The sequence below is a fragment of the Hemibagrus wyckioides genome, linkage group LG23 (genome assembly GCF_019097595.1).
Source record: "Hemibagrus wyckioides isolate EC202008001 linkage group LG23, SWU_Hwy_1.0, whole genome shotgun sequence".
Lineage (NCBI taxonomy): Eukaryota > Metazoa > Chordata > Actinopteri > Siluriformes > Bagridae > Hemibagrus > Hemibagrus wyckioides.
In genome coordinates this window covers 18,308,393-18,326,040 of record NC_080732.1, presented here as the reverse complement: position 1 = coordinate 18,326,040, position 17,648 = coordinate 18,308,393, and the positions used below count along the sequence as shown (strand labels likewise).

The following is a 17,648-nucleotide window of genomic DNA, read 5'->3' as shown; positions in this document are numbered from 1 at the left end:
TACTTAGCAGTCACACACAATAACTTAAACACATATACAGTTTTCTGTGTATGTGGAAAAAATCTGGCGAGTCGCTGCCCTGTTATAAGCAGGATAGAGCTGACCACCGGGAATCCCCCGGTTCACCTGATGACCACTCCGGGCCTGGTCTCAGAACTGTCTGAAATTCACCCTAAATGACCTCGCCTCCGAAAGCAGCACATTACGCTTCTAGATGCCTGATCGGATACCTCAGAATTCAGAAGTATGCTAAATGTGCTAATTATTATAAATTGGCGCTCCGTTCGTTCCTCATCAGCAGCTGGCTGTACGGTAAAGTCAAATTTACTTCAGGTGAAAAAATGGCGGCTAACCTTACACAGCCACAAAATACACAAGGAAAGCATAAAATAAACAAAAATGTGCTCAAAGTCTGGAAACAAAAACCTCTACACATTACTATCAACACATATAACCATATTTTAATCCTCACACACACTTAAGTGATTATAACTGTTTCACGCTTCTCCCCAACCCCCCACAGAAAAGTTTTTAACATTAGTTTAGCAGTTTTAAAGATCATTTAAACTGTCAAAACAAAGTTCCCGATGCTTGAGACCACAGATAATAAAGAAATCTTTAGAAAATATTCATTTACCCGCTTATTTCGCTCCACATCCACGTCCTTCAGCCGCCTTCAACAGATGAAGTGATCTCCCTCCCGCCTGTCAGTCACTGGGTCTGGAAGAAACTGTATCCTTACGCCATGGCGGGATTTCCTCTACTTCGAATATTTAAAATCTTCACAGTTGTCATTTTTAAATGTCTGCTTATTTTCAACTAAGATCACATGATACATCATATTATGATATAATGTTATAAGAAGAAATTCGTAAGGAAACATTCAAAGCAGTAGGACTACTTTGTCAAGCGGAAGGTGTCGTCAGTTAGCGAGTAGGTCTTATTGAACAGGTAGGTCCAGTGAGACCCATTTAAATGTCTTCCTTTCCGATTTCCCCTCATTCCCAGTTAAATACATTTTGATAAATGCACAGGCAAGTGAACACTGTAATGCTGAACATTCAAACAAAGAAACAAAATAAAATAAAATAATGGAAATATACCATGGAACACAATGGAAAATAATGCATTTTAATTTAAAAAGTAGCTATACCAAAAATCTGTGATATTCGTTGTTTTAAAGTGATTAGTAACCACATTTCATTATTTCAAAACGATTAAAGGTATTTTAGGTGTGAAATCATTTTGCCCACTTAGATCCTACATGGGACCCACTTAAATTGCCCATTTTCAGCCCATGCCCACTTGGAGCCCATGCCACCTGGATACAGCCCATATGGGGCCCACATATACATGTTGGCTGGGTAGTGTCTGTACCCAAAAAAGCGTTCACCAAATACAAACGGTGATTGACTGTAAGTTTAAAATAAGGGTCTGAATATTTTTTCTGCATAAAAGTCTACTATAAGAAGCAGTACACCAAGATGAACTTAAAAACCCTTTGCTTGACAGCAGGATAAAGTACCTGTATTCTCAGGAACAGTTTTCTAATGAAATTCTTCCAAGCATTCAGAAACTTGGCACACTAATTTATTTTTTTTTTGGCTTCTCATTTGAAATAAGAACCATCATGTTGTATGTTATCAGTGTAGGAAATCTTACACTGGGAGTTGTTACTTGGAAGTTGTGCATGTTTGTGCACTGCTCTGACTGTGTGGGTGTCTGTCATGCTTATTCAGGGAGGAAAATTAATAGTAATCATTTTGCTTTTCATTTGTATTCCACAGGCAGGTCTAGCTCAACAAAATCCTGGGTACAAGTTAAAAGAAGAAAAAAATGAATATGCCTACATCATTCAGTTTAAAAAAATGTTTTGCAGAAGTATAAAAATACAGATACACATGGTATGTGTTCTATTTGTTTATTTGAAAGTTTGCCATAAATATTCACATACCTGGTTGAGATACGGAGACTAGAGATATGAATTGTATAAGACTGGAATCCACAGATAGAGGAAACAGAGGGGAAAATGTGAGTGACTGCTTAGCTAACAGGCTTGAATAAAAAAGTATTTTTAATGAATATAAACATGTCTCAGTCCTTTAGGCAGGTTGTTCATTTATTGAGAAGTTAAAGCAAACGAGTTCGTTAGAAAAGATTGTAGGCAGGTAGGAACAAAAATAATAACCATAAGAGCAGGATTAAAATTCGGTTCCTTTGCCAATGAGACAAGTTGTAACTGTGAGCAATGAGAGGAATTCACTCACTATGACACTTTGTTGTTCCTGCCTCTGAAGTTTTTTTCCAGTGTATGCACGGTCACTTTTAAGTAGAATAAGATAAAACATGGCAGGAGAAACAACGCCAACTTCAGATTAAAGTCGTTAATCAAATCCAGGTAAAGGTTGAGGCATGGCATTACCTGGTTTGATCTAAATTACATTTGTTAATTAGGAACAATTTGCAAGACTCAAGTATTAACACTTCTAAATATCCAGATTACAGTTAGCATTCAGAATCTTTCTTATAATCTCATATTTTTCTTATATGAACCAAATCCAACCATGTTGCCTCAGGCATTTAAGTGAATTTGTTCAGATTTCTTGCCTTTGGTGCAGAAGAATCCCTGATTTCTACTATAAGAAGCAGTACACAAAGCTGAACTTAAGAACCCTTTGCATGACAGCAGGATAAAGTACCTGTATTCTCAGGAACAGTTTTCTAAGGAAATTCTTCCAAGCATCCAGAAACTTGGCACACTAGTTTCTTTTTTGTTTGGCTATTCATTTGAAATAAGAACCATCATGTTGTATGTTATCAGTGTAGGAAATCTTATTGACCATCACATGCAGGCCGACTTTAAGTTGTACAGGTTCTAGGAGGTTGGCCTGTGGAAGCATTTGTCCTGCAACTTAGTGAAGTCTTTGAAGTACAGCTCTTGTTCTTAGTGAAGGTAAAGCAGAGGTTTCTGTAGTTGTGTATTGTATCTCCTTCCAGGTTTTGGTACCACTCACATTCTGCTGCTGCTTGGCCTACAGTTTCTTTTTAGAGGAGTTCTTGCTCTCTTTACTTTCAGTTCTCTATCAATCACTCTCATTTCCTCATTGGTGATTGCTTGGAAAGCTCTTTTCTTCAGTGCAATCTTACTGTCCCAAATTACAAAACTTTGGTACAATATCATTTTCACTTTCTGTTTTTATATATTAAGGTCACATGGACATATGCAGACTGTATCAATCTGTAAGAGTTGTGGGTTGATCTAATGTTTCAAATCCAAAATAGTTCAATATAATTGTAAAAAAAAAGAAAAAAAAGAAACATAGATATTTAGTTGTTTTAGTTGTTTCATGACACTAAATACGCAAGATTCTGTTTGATCAGGGATGTCAGATCTACAGCACATGTTCTATGGAGCCACATACGTCTGTTCAATTTCCATATTTTTGTTTGTTTTTAGGTTCTGAATTGGGGCCTATTACAAAACTTAGAGGGAAAAAAATCTTTTGCACAACTTTTAGGCAACTATTTAACCCAAATGATCACAAGCAGCTTGGGACCCAATCTTGACAAATGCACTGATTTAAGAAAAGATTATTTCTTTGGGGTATTTTCAGGGAGTGAATGAATTGAATTAGCTAGCAGACTGGACAAGAAGGCACTGGTGGGCCATCAGGGCCAGCAAGGCCTTCTCTGCTGGCCTAAACAGCAGTGATCTGAATCACTGACTTGCATGTTAATATATTTAATATATTTTTCCATGAATGTGTATTAAATTATTCCCAATAGTCTGTTCTTTACATTTCATAGCTTTTCTTTTGGTTGTGCTGCTTCCAGTAGTGTCTCATTTGGGTCTTTTTTGAGAAAATTAACCGTAATAAAACTGACACTTCCTTGTGAGGTATGAAATACTGTAAACTTATTTATTTTTTACTTTGCTATTTAATGGTTAATTAGTATATATTGCAGTGGCGTCATAATGATGCTATAGATGTGGATTAATTCAGGAAGGACACCAGTGAAGGCCTAGGTGTGAAATGCATGGCCCGTCACTGAAAGAAAGTATATACTGTCCATATGTGTTGGTATAAAACTATTACTTATAGGGATATGCTGGGTGCTAAGAACTGACTGCTAATCTCCACACTGCAACAAATCCTAGCTTAGTTAGATAATGAATCAACCCCCCCCCCTTTTTTAAAAAAACAGTATCAGAAATGAACCTTATTGTTTTTTTTTTTTCAAATTACCACTTTACTTGGATGCCTAATATTGCTTTTATTTCATTTGTTTAGTCCAGTTGTTTAGGGAGGGTGACATCACAGGGATCTGCTCTTAAAAAAAAACACTCGCTCGCCATCTCCTGGTCAAAAAAGTGGTATATGTTGAAATATGTTCAACATACCCCATTAGATTTTGAGTGTACTGATACAGCACTACTACTAGTATAGAAATATCACACAAAACCTACCATTGTTTAATAAATAATGGTGTTCCTGTGCTTTTTTTGTGAGCTAAGCTAATTGTTATGAGCTAAATTAATTATACTGTTTTTCAATTACGAATTTTCTTCTTTGCTGATGCTCTTCTCTGCTGTTGTAGGAGACCGAAGAAGTGGCAGGACCAGTAGAGGAAGATGAAGCAATTGGCTCTTCAGGATGTTCACAGGTGAGAAGTCAAAGTTGGGGTTTAGTTTTGTATCTGTATATTCTCACGTATAAAACTCCTGGTTATAGAGTGATGTTTTTAGGATGTTTGTCAGGGTGTGTCTCTTCAGGATGGTGTGGATGAGTTAAATTTGGACAGCTATATCCCTGTGTCTGAATATGTCACGTAGAGTCCTCTGGTCTGACTAGAGTAGTTTAGGAACCTGGAATTCACCAAAATGACAGTTAGGCCTGTTATTTTGTCAAAGAAACTTTCAGAGTCTCAGGGTTTTGACTGCAAAAGTAGATTTTGAGAAACAACAAAGCCAAGGTGGTCCATGGAGCGCTTCCCAAATTCAGTCTCAGTAGATTAAACTCCTTCTCAACAGACCCTTTAGCTGTCTGATACACTTATCTTTTTAGTTATGGATTCTTTCTCGCTCCATTATTTTTAAAAACACATTTACACACATAAATCCTATAGTCCTAGCACAAATATAGTTATGTGAAAGTCATTTTTATTTTCACTGTGGCCAAACATTTGAAAATGGAATACGTAAAAATGCGAGTCTTGTAGACTTTAAGAACAGTCTTTATTGAAGCCTGAATAGAATATGACATAACCTCAACTCCTAGCAGTGCACCAAAAGTCGGTGACTGGACAAAGAGTCAAGAAGCAACTAAAATTCCCCCATTTCGGTTTGTATAGGTTCATAACACAACATGCCAAGTTCTTTGAGGCTAACATGCTAGTGTAATTCTTTGTACAACCTGCATGTGTCACTAGACTAATGATACAAAACACACTAATTTGCATATTTCTCTATTGTGAGTACCTTAATGTTTAGAGTAAGCTACTAAATGACTGTTAATGGTATCAAATTATGCCTTTTATTGGAACTAAAAACAATAAAACTGTTCAATAATCATCGACCATTAATCATAAAATCATAAAATTTATTCCCATCCATAGTTTTTCCCCAAGATCTTGTATTGATGATGGGAGAGTCAGACTGCTGTGCAAAGTCTTCTCCAGCACATCCCAAAGATTCTCAATGGGGTTAAGGTCTGGACTCTGTGGGGGCCAATCCATGGGTGAAACTCTTTCACAATTTGATCCATTGATGGAATAACCTGGTCATTCAGTACATTCAGGTAGTCAGCTGACCTCATTCTTTTGGCACAAAATGTTGCTGCACCTAGACCTGACCAACTGCAGCAACCCCAGATCATAGCACTGCCCCCACAGGCTTGTACGGTAGGCACTAGGCATGATAGGTGCATCACTTCATCTGCCTCTCTTTTTACCCTGATGCACCCATCACTGTGGAACAGGGTAAATCTGGATTCATCAGACCACATGACCTTAGAGAAAGAATTATCTTCCATACACTGTAACTTTAATTGGTTTTGACAGCTCAGGTCAAAGGTCAAATGATGTAATTAAAAGTAATTATCAAAAAGGTCAAAGGTCAATGACTAATGAGTGTGTAATGACTTCCACATGGCGGTCAACAAAGTGGTCAACAAAATGCTACAGAATCCGGAAACAATTATAACTTGAATAGCCCCACTACAGAGACACCAACTGATTAATGATTTGTCATTAAGAGTAAGTATTAAAAAGGTCAAAGGTTAATAATTAATGAGTGTGTAATGACTTCCGAACATTGGTCATATAATCAAATAATATAATTCGGATTTCTGGTTAAAACATCATAGAGGTCTAAAGTAAAATTAGAAAAATAAGGACACACCCACCATTTTCCCCTTGTGAAATATTGGTGATTCTTTGAGCACAACTATGGCCACTTGTCCTGATGCACTGAAGAAGTTGAAATCTACTTTGGGGAGATTTGCAAAAACTTTTAGAGCATGAAAACATTCAGTATTGGTCGTTGTCAAACAGTTGTACAGCCAGGTTTTTTTTTCAATGCAGAGTCAGCAGTCATATCGCTTTTCAGGTTATCTGGACCAGGTCACATCCACTGGAGCAGCACTACTGAGACCGTAACTTTTGATCAGTGTGACTGGGAAAAGTTTTGTAAATGGTGTAAGGACTTTGACTACATTGTTAGAATGGATTTCTTTTCACCAGAAACCTACAAACGGAAATGGAAAAACAGTACATCTCCACAACAGACATACCACATCAGAACAACAAATTTCTCCAAGGACCAGGTTTCACTGCATATTTCCACTTCTACTACCAGTGACTGCCCATCTGATAACAAAAAGAACTGCGGAGTGAGATATGATCGGGTCAGCTGGCATGATCTACAATGTTACTTTAAACAAATCGACAAATTATTTCAAGAAGTGAAGAGAACAGATAAAATAAGAGTAAAACTAGAAGAGTTCTTTTGACATTGTTTTTCCTAATCTTTCAATACTGAGCAGAAACCACACCTTCTCCCGACTCCACCCAAACGATGTATATATGAGACAGACTACATTTCTGAGTTAAAACATTCTGAGCATCGACAACATTGTCAGCAAGGAATAAGGAATACAAGCCTTATTTTTACAGCTTGGTCACTACCGTGGATAAAGATGCGACCTGTTCTGGATGTAAAGACGATGAAAACATTGAATCTCTAGGAAAAAGAAATCTGTCCCATCTGCCTACGAACGACGAAGCTGACGTGTGCATATCAAACACTGTGCTAGCCGTCATCTGTGCTGTGACAGGAGAACTGCTGGACAGAATTATTGATCAAGATCTCAAAGACAACTGCAATGGCTGTGCGATTGATCACCCGAGCCAACTCCAACACTCGTGCTTATTCGATCCCGATGAGTACTATCTACACATGAACTCCTACAGATTGATGAAAAAAGCTATTTAAACCGTGGTTGAAATACACGGTGGCTAGAGGACTGAAAATGTGTGGTATCAAGCAAACTCCATCCTTGGAAAAAAATTCAGGCAATCGCCGAGGCAACCATTTGTGATTGGAAAGACGAGCCTTACATCAAAACTGTTCTGAGTGAGGCTAAAGAGAAAACGAAGGAAATCTGCGGTGACCAGGTGTATGAAGACGTTGTGGACTATTGGACCTTTCACTCGTCTCTGGAAGCCCCTGACCCACCACATACATGGAAAAATTCAAAGCATGCCACGTCGATTCTGACCCCGAGAAAGATCATCTGAGATTGTCTCCGCTCTCCAACAAATCATTGAGCTGAGAGTCAATGACTCGAGAATTTTTACTAACCATATTTCCGTCAATAAAGAAGTTGTTTTTCGACTAGAAATGTTCATGAACAGAGTGCGAGATTTTAGTAAAAATTGGGAGTAAAGACTGTTGTTCCTTTCCACACTCATGTGCAAGGAGTTTTATCTGCTATGTTTGCTGAACCATTCGATTGTAAAACTAGTCATGTATTATGCATCTTAACCTATGTATCAGATATTTGTCTTTTACAATTGCTTAGAAAGGAAAATGTTGATATAGTAAAAGTCTTTGGTTATCTGACTGAATATTTGACGTATAAAAATGTAAACCTTACTCACGTGATAAGTGTTCTGAAATAAAATCAATAATCCGTATCTATATTTGACCATTTTTGTTCCATTACTCGGAAATGACTGAACGATTGATGAAGAACATATACTATACAGTGTCAGACCCAGGGTCATACGGTGGTACTGAGAGTTTGGAAAGAGCTATCGTTGAGAAAGTTGGTAAGAGAGTTAATGATGCAGAAATGCAAACTGGCTAGCGGAGCAAGATGCGTACATAGTCGATATGACCAACGTGTCAGAGAGTAATGACAACGCAAAATTTCTGATAACCAATTCCTTCAGTGTATTTAAAACCCTTTACGGATTATTTTCACTGAAAATAAAGAAACTAAAATATAAGTTTAAAGTCGGTGATGTTAGAATTTCCCATTTACAAAGACAGTTTGAAAAGGTCTATGAACAAAATTTCACAGATGAATACTTTACAAAATCTGAACGGTTACCAAGAGATCCCCCGGTATATAAATTGAAAGACTGTGATGGTGAAAAAATTGAGAGAATCTTTTATGAACCAGAGTTACAAAAGATTATTCTTCGCAAGGACAGGACGTTCAAAATAGAGAAAATCTCGTCTGAATAGATCCGAAACCGGAAAAAATCTGTCTGGTGAAATGGGTGGGGTGGCCTGATAAATTTAATTCCTGGGTTCCTGCCAAAGAAGTAGTTGACATCGCGCATTAGAACTTAAAATATTGTCACGAACAAAACGGAAATCTATAATTCTTTAACCATGGAAGAGAGCGGATTCTATTAAACTCTTCTAAGTAATGCACCGCTGGATATATACCCTAAAAATAAGATCGAATAGTATACTACTAAATTAGCCAAACCAATTGATTTGAAAGGAGAATGGGAGATTTCACTCGTGGAGGTTCAAAATGTCCATAGTTGGCACTCAGTAACCCAGCAAGAATGTCAATTTCATGTGGTTCTATTGACCGGATCAAAGAAAATAAAATACTAAGTCTGTCAAATCACTAAAGCGTATTATGAAAGTATTGAAAACCTGGTTAGTGAAATCAACCAAATGATGAAAAACCATAATATTGACATGGAGTTATCCTATAGCCCCATAAAAAATAAAATACATATGGTATGCCAAAAAACGTACAGCGCTAATGGAAACTTGCATATATGCTAGGTCTGCACCCCAGTGATCTGTTAACGTTTGACAACCCGGAAGCTCCTTATCTGGCTGATATTCGTGCCAGCTTTAACACAACATACGTGTATACTGACGTCATTGAGCATCAGCGAATTGGTGACAGCTTATCCCTTTGTTGAGATGTGTACATATAACAAGGGAAAACAATAAAGTGATCACAATATCTTAGGACAAGCCGCAATATGTGTCTCTGACCAAGAATCACATAACCGATATAGTAATCGAAGTTAAATTGGACCAGAACAGACGAATTCTGTTTACTTACGGGAAATTTATAGCTAAACTACACTTCAGACCCATTAAACATTCATTCCGATTGTAAAAAAAAAAAAAGATGGATAGGCGGTACACTGATCCCCAGTCCTATGTGAATTATTACGTCAATCAGGCCGGAAATGGCCTCCCGTGGTTTCCCGGAGCCCCCACGATGTATGGGGCGGGTCTCAAGGGTCTTTTTAGAATGGCTGTTCCATTCCTCAAAAGAAGATTTGCTATTGCAAAACCTCATTTAAAAACTGCTCCCAAAGTAAGCGATGTAGTGAGCAACAGGGGACACACTCAGAATCAGGATGGATCAGGTCTTGATTGTGCGCAGAAAATCTAAAAGACCCCCAGGACACCGACATATGATTCTGAATAAAAATGGCAAGGTAACTAAAATTATGACCAATGTGTAAAAGACCAAGCAGAGAGGCACGATCTCCCATCTCTCACAAAAGAAAGCGGCGGAACATTTTCTAACATCATGGCTTTTTTACACAGTCTATCCTCAGAGTGTACTAAGTCGGAATTTGATATTTTTACACTACCTTATACCCAAACGAGTATCGAAAAGTACACTTATGTTGAAATAGCTCCACTTTCTGCTCTGATGGACAACGGACCATGGGAGTTCTTTGTGCCCGGAAATGGTGAGGATTACCTGGACTTGAACAACACTTTTACACCTAACCTGCAAAATCCTGAATGCTGATGGTACCAACATAGCTAACGATGCAAAGGTTGGGGTTGTTAACTACCCAATAGCATCGCTTTTCTCACAAGTAGATGTGATGCTAGGGGATGGTCTTATTTCTCAATCTAGCAGTACATACCCATACCGTGCTACCTTCGAATGTCTCCTCAACTATGGAAAAGAAACCCTTGAAACACAATTTTGCACCGGATTATTCCACAAAGACACAGCAAGACATGGATATATGGCCACTGAACCTGATGGTCGAAACAATGGTCTTAAACAAAGGGCCTGGTTTAGTGCTGAAAGCAACACCTTTGACCTGATTGGACATATTCACTTGGATATATTTTTTCAAGATAAATTTTTACTTAATGGCATCAATCTGAGGATTAAAATGATTTGCAGTAAAGATGAATTTTGCTTGATGATGGAAGGAAGTACCAATTTTGTTCTAAAAATGCTCAATGCTTCTCTTTTTGTGAAGAAAGTATCCATCTCACTGGCTGTAAAACATGCGCTAGTGCTACTTACAGCCACTGCCAAGTATCCCATCGAAAGAGTTTGCATGAAGACTTTCAGCATGGCTGTGGGGAGTCACATTTGCTCACTAGAGAATCTTTTTCTTTGGGCTACCTAAAACCATTATCTTTGGAATGGTAGACAATGCCTTACACATTAAACATTACGATACAGAGTTTGTAGCGCTCTACGTAGACGGTACTTGATATCCTGCAAAACCGTTTCAACCGGATTTCCAGTACAGAAATGATATAGAGATAGATAGATACTTTATTCATCCCAAAGGGAAATTCACAGTTTCCAGCAGTATCCACAAACACAGATAATAGATAGGAATAGAAATAGGAAGGAATATAACACAAAATACTAAAATTAATTTTAATTAAGGTACAAAAATATAACAAAATATATCAAATAACAAAATATAAAATATTACAAAATATAGCAGAAAAATACTAAATACAGAGATTTAGGAATAAATATGGATAATGAGATGAAAAACAAGATAAGTAATGTGCAAAACAAGTGATTAAGGTTACACACCTAGTCAATGTGCAAAAACTGCATGTTTGAGTCCTGTGCAAATCTCAGTTTATTGAGAGTTCTGTATAAACCGGAGTGTATTGTGTATAGTGTGTGTTTTATTGTACAGTCCAGTACAGAGAGAAGAGTCGTGTCAGCACTGACTTCTCCCACCCCGTGTTGAATTAAAGAGTCACATGGCATGGGGGAGGAACGACCTCCTCAGTCTGTCAGTGGAGCAGGGCAGTGACAACAACCTGTCACTGAAGCTGCTTCTCTGTCTGGAGATGATGTTGTACAGTGGATGCAGTGGATTGTCCATGATGGACAGGAGCCTGCTTAGCGCCCTCCTCTCTGCCAGGCTGTCCAGTTCTGAGCCTACAATCGAGCCCGCCTTCCTCACCAGCTTGTCCTTCTTCTTTATGCTGCCTCCCCAGCACACAGAAGAGGGCACCACCATCTCCCTGGTCTTTGTAGTGTTGAGGTGCAGATGGTTAACGTCACACCATGAAACGAAATGTGGTCCGTGAATTACACTCTTTAATTTTAACATTGGGAAGGCAGTTAAAGGATCAGGCGTTGTCGATTAACAGAGATGAGTATATGCACGGTTATACTTTATTCGCATTTAACTTGAACCCCGATGATGACTGCGGCCGACATTTGATAGTCAGGGAATATGCGTTTGGAACTCAGATTTCGACAAGCCCTTCCGTGAACCGTGAATCTAATTGTGTACGCTAGTTTTGACAGCATTCTAGAAATAAACAATAGATGAAATGTGCTCATCGATTACCACTAACAAATGGACACCAGAGAACTGACGGATGTTATGAGAAGTTGTCCTGAAATAGCTAAAATATTCTGTAGTGTACTGGCCAGCGATGATTTACCTACGAACAACCTGACAAGTTTTCCTGCCTTTTTTCATCGTAAATCATCCGAGACACATGCAGTGCGAGCATTGGCAAGCTTTGTCTTAATGATGAAACGTCCGGGGAATTTTTTGACTCATCCGGAAACCCGCCAGATTACGAACTCTTTCCTGATTCTATCTATTATTTTTTGAGGAAAAATCGTAGCAAAATAAAATGTAACCCTGTATAAGTTCAAAGTTTTACCTCAGTATGCTGCGGACAACACAGGTTTTTTTTTTTGTGTCATAGAGCTAAAGGTTATTCCTTTAACTGCATTATGTCTATGTATGGTAAAGATTTAAATAGAAACGATAATGCTGCTGTATCTTTTGTGAAAAAACATTCATTTAGGTGTGTACAATGTGTTAAATCTCTGGACACGTTTCATTTGCGTGTGTAACGTAATTAATCATGATGCTTCACAAGAAAATTCTCGATGCAGAATAACTTTATTGAAATAAACATTATCAAAATACAATGCAACATTAGTAGTCCCTTGTCAGTCAATTAAAAAATCATACCAGGCAGATCGTTTAAAAACGGGTGATTTAAAAACGGGGTTGGGGGTCACGGAATTTTAGCTGATGGAGAAGGGGAATTATGTGGAGAAGGGTGTGGAAGTTTGTTTTGTTGGGGGTAAATAGTTCATCGTCACACAATGAATCAGGGATTCCTTGAAGAAATTTTATATTTATTTTGGACAACAATTCATTGTACAGAGGTTGCCAACAAGAAGAAATCCACACAATATTTTCAGGGACTTTTGAAAATACCTCTTTACAGTTTTCCAGCAGCAGCTTGATAAAATATGATTTACCGCTATTACTAGGTCCGCACACGATACATGAAAACGGTAATTGCATCCTGGCATCAAAAGCATTCACATTCATATTTTCCATGACTAATGACATGTCAAATCAACAGAAACAAGCAAAATAAACTATACATACATACATATAAACATGAACAGCCTTAGTACCTGTAAGGGAGAGTTGTGAAATCAAATAATAAAACTCGCTTATCATATACAACCCTAAACCTTTTCAACTGTGGTTGGTTACTCAAATGAAACCCCTTTTTATCTCTCACAATTTGATTTTGTGAGGTTATAAGCTGACTGGATTTTTCACATGACTTTCCACCAGCTCTGTCAGAGATTTTAAAATAAACAATTTCAGAATTGGTGTAATTTAAAGTGATACCTTTAGCTTTCATTGTTGTTTTTCCTTTTATTGTTTTGTATCCATATGTTTTAGGGCTGGCACGTATGCATTCAAATATTTGGATTCATCTAGTTCGCTGGTAAGACCGCCCAAATAATCGCTCAGAGGCAGCATCCAGTCACCTTCCTTACTTTTAAAAATGATGCTGTTGGTGTACAAACAGTCAGTTGGTCCACCAGATTGTATAGCGCAAGTCAAGCATATGCAGTAGTGAAGATTCCTATGAATACATTAGCATTCCTGGGCTTAATAAGTCTATCATCTGCATAACACCACTGCACAAGTGCTACCTTGTCATTCAAAAAAGCAAACTGGTTAATGTTGTACACATCCGAGAATGTGAACTGTAAAAACTCAGCAGGTTCGCTAATCAGAGTTGTGTTTGATCTGTCAGGTCTTTGACACATCTTACCCCACAATGAATTTAATGCGAGTTTAGCCACTGATCTTTTGGCAGGATTAACTTTAATGTTATTTGGGTCTAGCTTAATTCCTTTGTTCCCTTCATAATTTTTCATGTACTCATGTTTAGTGGCTTCATCAACTACCCATTTTGGATATCCTGAACTTTCCTGCTTGGTCTTGAAGAACATTTTAATGTAGTCGGTAAAAAGATTGTCACACTTATTGGGGAAGTGCCAGGCATCAAACACTTTTAAAATTTTGTATCCTTTTTCTACGGCTTTTGCTATTTCAATCAAAGCCCATGTCCATGTGAGAGATCTATCTTGATCTCTGTGATCGCATTGTTTTTGTTGCAGCTCGCAGCATGCACTACATAGAGGAAAGAGGAGTTTGCTATTTACACGTAACGGGAGAACGGGTGCCCACAGACCTCTAGGTGGCAGCACTTTCACTCTAATTATACCGAAATAATTTTCCAGAGGCTCAAAGTCACGGAAAATGATGGTTGGGTGGCCGATTGGGTACGTTTTTGTTTTATTTACATACAAGTATAGAGAGGTGAGCTCCCCGGGTTGAGCTAGGTAGTGTAAATGTAATGCGTTTGTTTGCCCACCATAAAGCTCATCTCGAGGGTTTAAACGTTTGGGGAAGTGAAACTCTCTTAGAAAGTTTATCACGCGGCTGTCACTTTTCTTCATTTCACACCACTTGTGCTCCCACATCGTTGTGACTTGCAAATTGTGGGTCACTTGCAAATATTTAATCCTTTCCATGGTTTTTTGATGGACATCTCCAAAGCTAATGCTAGAACAGTTAAGAGGATGTGGGGCATTTTGGGGAAAACACTTCACAACCGTGATAAAAGCATGTTGAATGCTTTTTTGTGTGGTGGAAATGTATTCGAGCCACTGAATGGAGGGTGTTGAGAGAGATTTCTGTCTGTTGATGTAATTGTCAAGCGGTGGAATAGCTAGCGTGTTTTGGGGGAGAAACATACTTCTAAAGATTTTCATACACACAGAAGTGATTGATATGCATTTAAAAGGGTCGACCTTCGTACTTTGCAGAATTTCATTTCTGAAAGCTAAACACCCCTTTCTCAAAATGTCGACGTCGTTTATACAGTATTCAGCCATCTCATTCTTAAAATCAAAGATTTTGCCATATACCATTGCATACCATTTGAAAAATTCTTCCCTGTTTTTAGGCATCATGTTATCCACGCCGTAAAACTTTGGCTCAGGGTATGGACCCACGTAGTTTTGATGTTCTAGGGTGTTCCAGAAATGGGGGAAATGACCTTTCTTTTCTTCCGAGAAGCCCATGGCTTTAGGCTGCTAAGCTTCATGGGTAGGAAAGACAGGCTATCGATGTAGGACTGGCGAAACTCGGAATCGGTAAAACACAATCTTACCACCTTGCGCAATGATTTCAGGAGTGATTCCTTCCTTCACTAAATGATTTAACAATATATATGAATCAAATTCTCGTGGATTATGAGCGATAAATGTATAACTGGTGTATTTGTTATGTCAGTATTTCTTAAAAAACTCAGCGACGCACCCGTCCCCTTCGGACACCCACTCCCTTCCGTAAAAGTCAATACAGCATAAGTAATTAGCTATACGAGTTCCTGTTTCCTGTCTGGTCTCGAAATCATAAATGATGTATTTCCTGTTTCTCGATTCTTTCTTTATCGGTTGTATAAAGCAGTTGTGTTCAGTGTCTGGATCAAATTTTTCGCCACAGATTTTACATGTAGCAGTAGCACATGTTTTTTATTGTTAAATGGGTTCTGATGCATCACATTATTGCATTCTCCACAGTAGAACCCCGATTCACACAAAGAATACTCACTCAACCTCAACCTCGCTTTATGTTTGTCAAAACAATATTTTGACCTACAGAACCTCAAACATATGGATACGTTTTTAGAGTGTTTGTAGCAATCTGGATCATGGCAAACGTTACAACTAAATTCACACTGGTGTTTGTGCAAATCGTTAAACCCTGAATGACAAAAACTACAGACATGACTAGTTCCCAAAAGACCCGTGATGCTTTTAACCCCATAATAGTGGTTATTGTGTAAAAACAAGTAAATTGCTTTTTCATGGGGAGTTTTGGTGGTTTGAAAGAAAGTGTGTTGGATCTGCTTAGCAACCTGTTCGACTTGAAAATCGTTTTTTTCCAGGGTTCAAAAGCTGTGCCACGCATAATGCAAAGCACACGTTGTCTTTGTTCTGAAAGATGTACAGATGTCTCATTTTTTTCTAAACAACTTCTGAACTGAACATTTTACCAATTTTTCTCCTACCTGTACCACCGTGAGGTGGTCAAACTATTTGGATTACTAATTCTAGTGAATTGTCTGTAAAAATTTCACGTTTACTTTGAAGTGAATTTTCGAGCATTGTTAGAAAAGACTGCAAATCGATGGACCCATTGACTAATTGAATGCGCGACGACAAATTGAGTGTGTCACCTCTAATTTCAACAGTGACGGCATCCGTCGGTGAAATGACTTCACTTGCCACTTCTATTAAACTGTTTAGAATCTCTAAAATATAATTATAAAATTCTGCAAAACTGCTGACAGAAAAATTAACTCTTCTCCTAATCTGTTATTGAACCTGTCACGGTTGATTATTGTAATATTAGGATCTACACCATTACCGATCTGAGCATTAGGATCTACACCATTACCGATTTGAGCATTAGGATCATCAACATCTCTCTGAGCATTTGGATCAGCAACATCTATTTGAGCATTTGCATCATTGACATCTATCTGAGCATTTGGATCAGCGACATATTTGCATCATTGACACCTATTTGAGCATTTAGATCAATGACATCTATTTGAGCATTTGGATCAGCAACATCTATTTGAGCATTTGCATCATTGACATCTATCTGAGTAACAAGCCTGTAGTTTAACATGAGAAGACTTTCATTTAGATCATGAAACAGATCTTGAGGAGTTAATGGGCTGTGTTGAGGGGGTTCAGGAGTTGAGACGACATTAATGCTGTGATCAGTAGATAAGGTCAAACTTTCGTTCAGCCGATTCACAGCATCTATTAAGGCGGGGTTCAACTGCATAGAATGACCTTCATTCAGAGTTCAGGGTTTAATTTGTATAATAAGTCATGTGGAGACGATGGTGTGTTTATCACGATTTGACCAGGATTTTGACTGGAATTTTTATTATGACTAATGATCTTGTCTGAAGTCCTTAGATTTTAATTTAGTTCATTTACTGCATCAATTAAGGTAGGGTTTAATTGTACGGAGTGTTGGAAATCATTTATACCATTCTGTAATCTTAACAGACTTTGGTTTAGTTGGTAGAATATTTCGCACGGAGCCACCGGTGCAGTTGATGCAATGTCATCTATACTAGGACTGGTGTGATTGAATCAAACTTTCGTTCAACGCATTAACCGATTCAGTTAAATACTGGTTCAGGTTTGTGTTTGGGTCATATTGTAACAGACTATTTGAAGAATTTTCAAAACTGAAATCACATGGTGATGTTGGGGTATCTTCAATTCTAATTTTTTTACCTTCTGAACATGAAATGTTACTCAGACGCTTCTGTGCCATTGTTATTACTAGTCTCGGGAGAGAATTCTTATCAACTGATCATTCACCGTCAAACATCTATATAAGTACTCACGATTGATAATCAAAAATGCAACAAGATCCTTACCTGGTTGGTTTTCAAGTGAATAATATAGATGATCAAAGTTCTCCAGTAATCC

The 17,648-nt window shown here is 38.0% G+C and overlaps 1 protein-coding gene across 1 annotated transcript in view; it reads left to right on the top strand.

Moving 5' to 3' along the window:
- The window catches only part of LOC131344614 (protein rapunzel-like), a 47,188-nt gene that overhangs the window by 10,974 nt on the left and 18,566 nt on the right, over nt 1-17,648 (top strand). The window contains exon 3 of the mRNA XM_058377045.1: nt 4,600-4,665. The gene's annotated coding sequence lies outside the window, so the exon portion shown is untranslated. The remainder of the gene's footprint in view (nt 1-4,599; nt 4,666-17,648) is intronic.